This window comes from Haemaphysalis longicornis, unplaced genomic scaffold (genome assembly GCF_048455015.1).
Source record: "Haemaphysalis longicornis isolate Haplotype H1 unplaced genomic scaffold, Haemaphysalis longicornis Haplotype H1 scaffold_62, whole genome shotgun sequence".
NCBI classification, from domain to species: domain Eukaryota; kingdom Metazoa; phylum Arthropoda; class Arachnida; order Ixodida; family Ixodidae; genus Haemaphysalis; species Haemaphysalis longicornis.
The window spans coordinates 414,268-426,786 of NW_027526410.1; the positions used below are offsets into that span (position 1 = coordinate 414,268).

The 12,519-nt window shown below is 45.9% G+C and overlaps 1 long non-coding RNA gene across 1 annotated transcript in view; it reads left to right on the forward strand.

Annotated features, from left to right (window-relative positions):
- Positions 1-389: 389 nt before the first annotated feature.
- LOC144144110 (uncharacterized) overlaps positions 390-12,519 on the forward strand; it is a 142,145-nt gene continuing 130,015 nt past the window's right edge. The window contains exon 1 of the long non-coding RNA XR_013317158.1: positions 390-524. This is a non-coding gene — a long non-coding RNA (uncharacterized LOC144144110). The remainder of the gene's footprint in view (positions 525-12,519) is intronic.

Below are 12,519 nucleotides of genomic sequence, written 5' to 3' on the forward strand. Positions count from 1 at the left end.
TACGCAATATGTATTACACAAGGAATGGCCTTCAATTCGTGCAATTTTCTTTTTCTAGGCGGTTAGACATAAAGCAATGCGAAGTAGGGGAACATTTAAGTTACGTGTGGATTTTCAAAGCTTGCACGTCTTACCGAAATGTTTCTCAGAATAGAGATTCGAAATCGTCAACAATTTTTGTTGACCGATGTTTCTGTTTTAAATACGTAATATTGACGTCACGTTTTGGTCACTGTTGCACAGGGGTCTGGAATAAAAAAAGCATACTAACGGCGGCAAACAAATAATTGTAAAAATATTGGTGAGTAACGAAGAACAATGCCTATTGTTTACGTAAAACTTGTGTTCTGTATAAAACGGTAGCCCTCTTAAACGGCATTGCAAAGAGACGTGATTTCAGGGAGGCTAAAATGACCTGGGGCTTAGCTTTTATTTTAGGTCTTATATTTGCCGGAGACACTCACGAGGCAAGAGATCCCTTACGTAAATGCAGAGATAGATCAGAAGGCTGGGATGGATATGGCGTAAGTAAACCTGAACTACTTCCCTACATTGAAAACATACGGTTGGAAACCTTAGCAAAACAACCACATCCATGCGTTTTTGTTTTGAATGCTCAAGAAATCTAAACTCTCCCCCCATGCGTCCTATTATGTTGTCCAAATTTGCTCAAATTTGCCAATTTGCTAAACATTACATGGTAATGCAATTGTTAGAAATGTCCAGGTGAAAATGTGCGTATTAATTCTTATTCCACGATGTTGCCCATGTACCGCAAACATTGTTTTAGGAATTGTACTGCAAAACCCAGTTTACTGCAGACTGACGTGATGTTTATAAAATCTTACAGTTGTTCTACGATTAGTTTAGCCATGTAGGGGCATCTTCACATCTGAGGCACAGGGATGCGCAGCCCAATACACATTTGCTATGCTAGAATATAGATTTGTGTAAACTGAAATGAGAAAATTAGGACCAAGAACAGCCATTCAGAATAAAGTCTCGATAAATCTGAAATTTGGCCTGAACGTGAAAATGTACGGCAAAGCCATATTCGTTTGTAATATAGTTGGTATATCTTCACGCATTTCTTTTTTTACACACTACTTCGTCTCTTGAACTTTCGTGCTGCTTGCCACCAATAGAACTGAGTCTGTACAGTCCACTACAAATCACTAAAGCAATGCAAGTGGACATAGACCGGAATGGGCGCGTTAGCACGCGGTCAATATTTATTCACAATGAGGAACAGGTATCACCCGAACAAATAGAACAAAAGAAAGGCAGCTATCATGCACATAGTTAAGCCCACACGACTTTTACCCTTAGTCACGTGCACGTTGTACTTTTCGCTATCGACCTAAGTTCCTGTTGTTGTTCATTTTTGCGTTTTGGCTTAAAAAGCCCACAATGAATGCCTATGTACATATAGGCGTTGATTTTGCGTCTATACAATATGCGCCGCGGGTAGTCTGCATTTTTTATTAGTTATAAAAGGGGGTGGATTGCCCCGTCTTCTTGGTCACCGATGTCGTAGTCATGACCACTGGCAATAAAGATGAGGAAGCAGCAACCAGCCCCTTTTTCATCCTTGCATACAGAACGCTCTTGCTCAGCTTTTAAATGAAAGTTACTTTTTGATAACCGCCAACCCCTAAGCCGGACAACCCGAGGATCATCTTAGAAGTTCAAAAACGCCTACTACAGACGTCTCGGAATCGGGATAGTTGGTTTGCATATTAAGAATTATAAAAAATTGAGAGTTCCTAAATAGCATGGAAAAATAACGCGTCACAACCTGCCCAAAAAGTATGCACAATACCTAATCATCATAAACGGTTGAGAAATAAAGAAGAGGTCAATTTTCTTCCGTCTCTCCTTTTGGCTCGACTACTGTACTCACTATCACTCAATGCACTACTGCCCTCGCTCCCTCACCTTCGACTAGTTTGAACATTCTAACCATTTGCACAGCAGGAGGTCATTTCGTCCTGCCAAGTGAAAAGGGTACATTTCTTATCAAGATATTGGCTGCATGCACCCTTCCTAAATTATAGTCTTCAGGTGGGGTGTAATATAATTCTAGAAAAAGGTATTGGGACTCGCCGCGGTGTAAGTCTTGGGATCTAGCCAAGTTAGTAGCTTTGTCCTCTGATCACGCAATAAATAGTACTGCACTAGGGATTGACAACGCCCATGTCACCGTACTTCAACGTGTACGCCTGATGATCGCTATCTGTTCCCAATATTGTGTTCCATACGCCAGAGAGCGATCCGAGCTTCCTTCTCTAATGTTTTGTTTCCGATGAAAAGGCAATGTTGGTTCCAGCGAAGAAAATCGTCCGCTTCATTCGCATCTGTTTTTTCCGCACACTGAAGAGCACAAACATAGAAAACAAGGAATCATTCTTCGGCATCCTCGATGAAGTCCGGCAGCCAAAGTAGGTATCGCTGCCACTGACCTCCAACCCATATCTGACGGTGCTTGCAAGGTTGCAGATTTCTGCAACGTAAACTCGGATCTGACTTGAGCGAAATAGAAAAAATATAGAATCTTATATGTTACCACAGCGAGTGCTTATTGTCGAGTTTAAAGGTACGCTGTGCCTCCTTGCGGAGCGCAATTAATCTCCGAAGACGGACCCCCTGCTATCCCCCCTCAACTTACCGCGTGACGTCACTCGATTACGAAGCTATTTGCACGAAAGTTGAGTATATGTTAGAGAACGATGTTGTGCAACCATCAAAAACGCCCAAAAATGCCAGTGTGGACTGGGAAAGAAACTAGAAAAAAACTGTGAAGATTGCACTAAGTCGCGCAAAGCTAAAACCATAGCGAAGCAATGGTTGTAGCTTTGTAATTGTACAATTCACAATTGTACAAATTTAGAATTGTTTATTTAGTTGTTCCTTCGTCCCTGTGCACTGTGATAGTAGTAGTCCTCGTCATAGGCGTCGATATCGTCAAGCGTTAAACGCGCGGTAGCCACTAACGAAAGCTTGGGCGCAGCGGTGGCACGTACGTGCAGTACGGATGCTTGGCGTTTCTGGAGTCGCGTCGAAGTTCCGCGGAGCAGGTGTTGCTCTAGCTGTGGTGTTGTTGGTTTCTAGGCAATGTGAGGCGCTCCTCGGAGTTTTCCCGCGTTTTAGATGCGAAGAATTTCTTGCTGTCGGCTCCGTCGTCCATCGTCCGTCGTCCGTCCGTCCACACGTCTTCCCCTACACTATAAAAAACAAATTTTTAGCGGCGCCCGCTGTCGATCCCGCGACTCTCAGGCCGCAACAGGAGGTACGTGGAGCTCTTCCCACTGCGCTACAAAACCGAGACAGGAGCAAGTGCTACGAACGCGCCTTATGTCCTTGACTCATTCAAACTACGCAAGAAGCTACTGATACAACGAAGACACGCGAAGCTGAACGTCAACGGAAACGACGAACTGAAAACTTTAGAGGAGGATGTTGACTATCCCGTGGGAAAGCTGTGGCGGGAAGTGCCACGCGCCTTGCAGCTCAACCAGAGAAGAGGACGAAGAGGGCGGGCAGCGGGGTAGGAGCGTGAGCACGCAATAACGAAAGACGAGAACCAGGAGGTGTTCGATCAGGTAACGCTGGTGTCGGTATCTTAGCTATCTATACATTTCTGTACATTTCTCTGTCTCTACATGGGGCTTCACACTACGTTCCCATTCATGCTCCGATAAATAAAACAACATAACGGCAACACAATGGAACCTACACGGAACCCCTATGATGCTTCGCATCCTCCTCGTGGTTCCCCACGGGAAGATGGTGTAATTTTTTTGTTTTGTTTTTGCTAAAGCCACTGGACGTGCCGGGGATGCTCGGCGGTCGCCGCGAGGCGGGCGCTTAGGAGCGCTCGGCAGTTTCCTGGTAACCTTTACGCGTTAAGCGCCACACATTGCGGCCAGCAACAACAGCTGCGATGTTAAAAACACTATGATCCTGAGTTGACTATTGAAACACAAACAAAACATGCCGAATAACCGCTTACGAATCGCCATTCGACCCCCGCGGCCCTTCAAAGTATTTTTTCTTCGACTTACCAGAAAACAGTGGTATGGTAAGTTGAACTCCGGAAAAGACACATTGAGAAGACTGTTTTCACGCTAGACGGGCAGCACGAGTTTTGCCGTTGTGTTGCGGACATTAGCAATAAAGTTTCGACGACTTATGACACTGTAGCAGATGTCCTAATGTGGTACACCTCTTTAATCTGCCCAGACGACCTTGTCTTCTTCGGCTGGGGCTTTCACAGCCAGTTTGCAAGGCTGTCGTCGGTACTCGCGGTAAGCCGAGCACCGAGCTTAAAGCCACAACTTGAAAAATGCTTGTGTGTTTGTGTATGTAAGTACCCACATTTCCGGATAACGTCATGCATGTCGACATAGTTCTAGATGACCGGGCGAAACATTCAGCCATAGTCAGTTTAGCCAAGCATAGGAAGAGTGTTCGAATGTATATAAGAGTGTGCGCGTAATACTGTTTCGCATGAAAAGCGCGAATAGCTCCTCGAACACTTCTTAACCCTGTAGCGACCGGTTTCGTTTTTTAGGAAATTTGTGAAGTGTGAGATTAATTTTTTCGTATATGCATTTAGAAAAGTCACTCCAAAACTATCATTGGGACCGGCTCTTCGTTTTGAAAATATGACCGTGAGCATATGATCACGCTGGACTCTTGGCTACTAAAAAATTACAAGCAACAAATTTTATTTCATGGCTTTATACAACGCGAAAAATATTGTTAGGTATTTGTGAGGCACTTATTTAGTGTCATACGGTATGAAGCACGGAATGCACATGCCGCATCACATTTAGTGCACTGCGTGCGCACTGTGATGGTGCAGTTGTCTCCAGCGCCCCTCCTGGGCCTTTTGCCGTTAGGCAGAGTTCCAACGAAGTGGCCTGTTTTCTCAGAGCGTGAACCACAAAGCGCACTGTCACCAAGCGTCTGCGTTCTTCAACGATCCAGTCATTCTGGCTTGCTATCCCAGCTTGTGAGCTAGCTTTGAGCAATGTGCCTCCAGAATTCAAGTTAAGTGTTCTTCGATCCGGTGCTGCGGAGAAGCGCTCAGCCGTTGCTCCTGGGTACGTCGCAAAGCCAAGCGAATATCGGCCACCACTATTTGTTATCATGAATCGCAATTCGGTAGGCGCCTACGTTTGCATGTATTTGGTCAGTGCCTCCCATAGAGCATTAGGGAGAGGGAATGGCATTAGGGAGAGAAAGTACTTTCCCGAGAACTTTCATTAGGGGGAGTAACTTTGTCAGTTTGTCGACTAGAGTTAGGCTCGTATTGCCGGCGCAGTCAAAAAAACGTCATGATTTCTCCGGCACGGTTTCTTCGCATGGAATTGCATGCCATTTCATTCCGCAAGTCGGTGTGGCTGTCCACGTAGCACTTCTTTCCTGGTACATGGTTGTAACCGGAGAGAACCAGGACACCACGAAAACCCTTCCTCTCTCCCTTTGTGAGCTATAAGCGGTAAAGTTTGCGTCCGGAAATATTGCGGAACTTTTCACAAGTTCACTATTCTTCCACTCGATACTTGCAGATGAATTCCCGTCAGCATTTATTTCGCCTACACATGAGGAGCCATTTGTGTTTCATCGCTTTGTTCTTCACAGTATGGTTCATCTTCATCAGAATCGCATCCACCAATACGACGGCCATCGGCAAGAACAGTTTCAGCACTTGATCTAAGCTGCCTACTACTGAGGTTGTCTGTGAGACCGCCTCAATCCTCATCTACGGAATATTTGTCCGAGTAGATGGTACCCTCCGGTGGCTCATTGTAAATCGACGACACACGTTCATCATCCTCTTCGAGAATTTTTGGCTATTTCTTTAAAGTCAACCTAGGCAGACCATATATTGACGCACGAGTTCCCTGGAATTACCCAACAAAGAGGGTAAATTCTGGTAACTAAATTAGGCAAAAAAAAATTACGCCCACCTCCCTTCCAGGGAACCCTGGTGTGATGCGACGCTGAGGGGGGTTCAAGCGCAAATGGAGAGCAACCGTCGACCGAAAGGCCGCCGGAGAGCGGCACACCGGTTATATGCGCAGCGCGCACGAAGGAGAGGAGACCGCGGAGAGAGAGTACTGCACATGCGCAGCACCGCGCGCAGCGCCGCCCACCGGCGGAGTGAGAGCGCGCTGGGCCGCACACCCGCAGATGTTGAGATAGTGTGTTCGCTCTCACCTGGGCACGCGCCGGTTCCAGTGCGTCTGCCACGGCTATGACGCCTCACAATCCAACACAATCCACTTTAATCCAATGCAATTCAATCCAAGCCAAGCCAAGCCAAGCCAAGCCAATCCAATGCCCCTCGTGAGAGAGTGCTCGCTATCGGAGAGGAGAGGGGTGAGCAGAGGAGAGTGCGGACGCCGACGACGACGGACGCACGCAGGAAGGATAGGGCCGCCAAGAGATGCTCTCAGCGTCGCATCTAATACCATGCTTAAAGGTCCAGCGTGAGCATATGGTAACACATGAAATAACACTTTGCACTAACAACACATGGTATATTCTTTCCGATATTGGCACCAGAGATTGTATACTCCAAGTGTTGTACATGTACATGCACAACACGCTATTGCAAATATTAATGTTACAAAAAAAAACGCTTACCCGCAGTAGCGTTGCACGTCGTCCCGCCAAAACAAAGGACCACTCTTTCGATGTTTTTTTAGCAGCTCCCGAATAAGCAGAGACACGATGTGCCTCCTGGTGTGTGTAAGAGGTACCCTAAACTATCGAAAAGCGTCGGGTTATAATTTTGGCGGGGTTTTTTAGACGCATAAATTGAAACCCCTCGTGGGGATATGCGTTACCATTTCGTAACGCTGGTACCTAATGGGTTAAAATTCCTTTTTTTTTCTGCTCGGAGGCAGCGCAGCAGAATGGGCTTTCGGTGGTTTGAAACCGCCTACAGTGCCGCGAGTGCTTGCCAATTATACCTAATTAGTGACAGAAATTCGCACACACATAAGGGACGTATATATATCGGGGCCGTCTTCGTCCGAAAGAGAACTGGCTGGGCACAAGTAATCCTTCGTACCAATCTCAGTAAATAAAAAGAATGAAAGGCGCTGAGACTGGCACTGAGAAGAGCCAGAATTTCGGGACATGGCTTCAAGCTTTGAAAAACTGACACCACATGGCGTACCGAGCTGAAGACACTTTACCCTCTCTCTTGCTTTCTCCCATGGCGCGAGAATCAGATGCTTCACACACTGTCCTGCCGCTCTCGACGGTTTCCCCCAAAGGGAAAGCTTTTTCCCGTTGATATTCTCAGAAGCAGGCAGGACAAAAAAGGAAGGGAGACCTGACAAAATGAACGTGCATCTCTACGTTCTCACCAAGGTGGCTGCAGCCGCCACGAGCGAATGCGTTCACACCATGAATGTGTCTTTGCTAATATAAATGCAGCCATCCAAACCTCGGCCCACAAAGTACGAATTACCGTACTTACCCGATTCTAACGCGCAAATTTTTTCCGCAAAAATAGGCTGAAAAATTGAATGCGCGTTAGAATGGGTTACGAAACCGAAACTGCCGAAACTAGCTGGAATTTCGTTCCACCCATCGCCTACGCCATCTCAAGATGGCGCCAAAGCTTTTATTAACAATTTTTCGGATCTAGGCGCCTAGGCTTTTCTTTCGGCGTGCACACTTGCGTGCTTGATAACAGCAATGGCAGCAGCGGCCACGAAGGTGCGCCGCTTCCGCAGCTTACGAGCGGCTCCCACGCGTTCACAATAAATCGCCCGTTTCTCTCGCATTCGTTTTTTTTTTTTTTTGCTCACAAAGTTCCTTGCGCGTCACAATCGAAGGTGCAAGCTTTTTCGGTTTTTTGCCTGGAAAATCGGTTGCGCGTTAAAATCGGGGGCGCGTTAGAATCGGGAAATTACGGTAGGCTCTGTAAAACGTTGCCTCCGCGGACGGCTGCCAGCGGAGCGCCGGCAGCCGTTCGCGGAGGCCATGTGTACAACTACACGCGCCGTACTCTAAATATATTCCATTGTATGGTTCATACAAAAGTGTAAATCGATAGGTTTGAGACGCATTTACCAAAAGATCGGCGATATACCACCAACGAAAGACATTCTTTAATCATTTCAGAAGCCAAGTACCACAAAAGTGGAGTTTCAACCAAGGTGGTTTTGATATCTCGACCTGCCCTTTTTTGTTTCACGCAAAATTGCGAACAGAGAGCTGAAATTTGCAAGAGTGTAGAGATTCAAAAGTTTCGAGATTTCATTCAAGTGTTTATTGCGCATGGTCAACTGCTATAACGAATGTCCATCACTGTCTAGTTCCCCACCTCAGCCGCAGCACACCACGTCATTGTAGCGTATACGCTATAATGCGCTGATACGCTTCTTTGTTTTTATACTCCGCTTTCGTATCGGCACGTAATTATTTGCCACGTGTGTTTATTATGTAAGGGACTTCTTGGCGCTTGTACAACCTGCCGCGGTTGCTTAGTGGCTAAGGCGTTGTGCTGCTGAACCCAAGGACACGGGTTCCCCCAATTTCAGTTCCCCCGATTTTTATAGTCACGTGATCTGCACTTTGTTTCGACTCTCAGCATGTGGTAGCAATGTCTGCATCTTGAGAAATATAACGCAAAGGACTTTGAAAAGATTAGTGATAGTGTATACGATATGAATTGGCGAGGCGGGGGGCGATTAGGGGGGTTCAGCGGTAACGGCGACGTCCCGAAAGAGGTGGGAGATCACAACCACTGATCCCGAATCGCCCGAGGGAAATGCTTCGTGACCAAAACAACCCCTTTAGAAGAACTTGTTATTTTGCCGGCGCTACTGTGCGACCCTTCTAGAAATATCTTAGCTCTCTCCTCCAAAACCATAAATGGTTGAGATTGTAGAATAAGTGGAATCAAAATCAATATGGAAGGAACAAGGACACAACAGGAAGGGAGCCTTTAAAGCAGTGTCTGGAATAGCAGATTCAACTATAAATGCGGCGGCGACAGCACCATGAATAGAGATATCATTGAAAAAAAAAAAGAGAACAGAAGGCCAGAGCCAAAAAAAATAGAAACTTGTGGGCTTAAAACCCGTGACATGCCGATGACCAAAGAGGGGGAGAGAGATGAAGACGAACCAACCGGCAGTGGGGGGACTAACTTTGCAATTCCGTTTTTTTTTTCTGATTAGTTTTAATTAGGTAAGTCTGTTCAGAACAGTAGGAGAAGGCTTGGTAACAAACTAGAAACAAACACCGTGCTTATAAAAAGATTCAAATGCAGAAATCGCAGGAGGCTTTTACTAGATGTTCATTCGTTTTTTTTTTTCACATTGGACGCAGAAGCTCTGAATTGATTGATTTCGGGGTTTAACGCACAGAAGCAACACCTCGACGAACAGGCACTCATTCGTAGTTGAGGGCTCCGAAATAATTTTGACCACACAGGGATCTTTGGGGTGCACTTAAAGCTTGACAGAAGGATGTTTTCGCTTTTCACGGTCATCTGAAAAGCGCCCACAGCGGCCGGGAACCGAACGCGCGTCCTTGGCCTCAGCAGAACAACGTAGAGCAACTAATTAACAGCGCCGTAGCCGTTACGCCGCCACGGTGATGTCGCACAAGCGCCAAGGAGTGCCTGACTTACACAAACAGACGCGGCAAAGATTAATCATGCGTCGATACGATCCCGTTGTATGAAAAACCAGGAAGCATGTCCAGGCACTCTAGCTGATTCGCCACAATGACGTGGTATGCTGCTGATCAGATGGGGAGAATTTGGAGACGGAGATTCGCTATAGCACTTCCACCTGTGCAATGAACAAAACAAACATTTATTGAGGAAAACATTGCGCATCAGAAAAAGATAAAACGAATGCAGAAACTAAAAGGAGGGCTTTATAAGTACAGCCAATTTCGGTAAATAATAAAGAGCCGCTGTGGAGACAAGCTTTTGAATTACATAGCATGGAGGAAATAAAAATGTACTGTAATTTTTTTTAATGAAATGATTCAGAACAACATTTTTGATAAAACGGCTTCGATGAAACGGCGTTCGATAAAATGGTGTCCCGTAACCTTTGATGGTTATCTTTTTCGCCAGCAGCGACGGCTCTGTGTGATTTCCTCGCCGCAGCAGATACGTCATTTAGTTTCTGCTCTGCTTTTGTGGAGGTTTTCTTTAAAGTAGCTATCAAGTGAGTTCAGTTCTACGAGTGAAAGGAGTCCGGTCAACAGCCGTGATATTGCTAAAGTGACGTTACATGTGTGACCAAACATTGTACAGACTGAGAAAGATAAAAATATTTTGGTGAAGCTCTTGCGTTTTCTGATGGGTGTGGGCCAGCAATATTTGTTTGGGGTACTTCGGTGCCAACTATTCTGATCACTGGTTGCACCAAATGAATTTTTGTGAACGCCACTTCTTGAAATCACGAAGAATTTGGGGATTGTAGGCCCAGCCTGTTGCAATGAACGGTACTCTTCGCTAACGCTATTTTACCGACGGGTTGCGCCTTTGATTGTTAGTTCGCAGGTTTTAACTAGGTTCACCGACCCTTCTTATATTGCATTCTCTTTACGGTAAGAAATGCTCCACTGATTTCAGCCCTTCTGTGTCTTTTCTTTCTTTCGTCCGTGGCTTTTTGCGCTGCTTTACCATTAGATTTTTTCGCACGGGTATGAGGATGTACATTTTGTTCATATCCTAAATTTCCCTGTTGATTCACCTCTGAAGTTGTCTTCCGTATTTATACACATATGTGTCTGGGACGTTTCAGTGTGCAAGCTTCTAGATGAACTGCATTGTGTGCTTCATTTTTCAAAACTGTTCCTCTTTATTTTCGCGGATTGTATGTTGTGGATGGCAATTTACTGCCGTGACTTAACTTCGCTGATTATTTCTGTGTTTCGGAAGTTAATGTTAGAATTCGAGCACTTGTATGTCTTGGTTTAATACTTTTTATGGCTTAATACGTTTATTGTGCAGCCGTATTGTTTATTGTGGTTGTATTTTTAGCGCTCCTTTTTTATTGCATTCTCGGGGACGGGGAGGGTAAGAGGTTATTCGAGGTTTAAGGTTTTTCGTAGGTAATGGGGGAGGATTGGTCAGAAAACACTAACAAGAGTGGCTTCTAATCATGGTTTGTGAAGTCCCGTGATTTACGGAAAAAGAATATTTTAGGTGCAGAAAAAAAGGGCCCCGGAATAATCGCTAAAAAGGGTCCCGAAGCTCAGGTAGGAACAGAAGGATCTCGACCAAAAAACAATTTTTTTCAGGTTCCCGAAGGTTACTTTTTCTGCTATGCTTGTTTTCATAGGGTGCCTTTTTTTTAAACACGGCGTTAATTAAAGTGATTGATTGTAGGGCTTAACGCGCGGACGCAACGCAGGCGATGAGGTGCGCTGTAGCCGTGGGCTCCGGATTGATTTTGGCCACCTGGGGATCTTTAACGTACTATGTTGATCACAGTTAGGCTAAGCGCGGAGTGCGCGTCATTCCGTCCGCGGGAGCCACCTGTCGGCGTTCCGGGTAACTTCGCCCGCATGCGCAGTTTGTTTGCGGACTGCTCCCGACCAATATGCTTCAGCCCCACTTTCAGGAATACGAAAGACCAATATACCGCGTCCCTACTTCCAGGACTGCGATAGGTAACACTTCTGGTTAACGGAGGGGAGTTGTAGGGAGGGGGAAAGGGGAGAAGTCGAAAGGATTGCGAGAGGTCCGTTTCTCCGCATTTCAAGGGACACGGACGGACTAGAGCTAAGCGCTGCCGCTCTAGCCCGGCCGTGGGGTGAGGGAGTGATTTTGCCAAGTTTGGTGGTCGGTGCGACTCAGTCCACGTTGACCGGCAATACCGCGTGAACGCGTCAAGAAAAACCGCCCAAAGGTAACCAAAAGCACAAAATCAGCTGCGAATGGTGGGCCTCGCCGCTGAGCAGCTGCAAGGATTTCCGAAAGGAGGAGCATTTGCGGACGCCGATGCAAGACGTCGAGGAACAGCTGGGCCGACGTTTTGCTCCTGGCCCAGTCGTAGCAGAATAAAAAAGAAGCTAGGCTTATCATATTCCTATATGTTTTTGTGCAAACATTTCACGACCCTAATGCAAGTCTTGGTGGTCTTGGAGTTACACTCGTAAGGTTTCAAACATGTTTTCGCCATAAGGATCGTAGTCGTTCGTAGTGAGACGCTGGAACGACTGTAGCCAATACCGCCGGAGGAGCGAGCGATGTTTTTGCGATTTTTAAAATGTTTTTATAAACATATGCACAATCGTTAGGTGACATTTTAACCCTGCTACACACCTTAAAGGCACATTTATCATACGCATCTGCTAGCTTGACATAATCCTCGTATTTTATTCGCGTTTTTAATACTCTTAACTAACATTTTGTGGCGCAACTGATGTAGATACCAGACTGAGGTCAATGTGAAATATCAGAGTGCCACTGGGTACTTGTGCCACCCAAAAACATTTAAGTGATTGAAATACACGAAT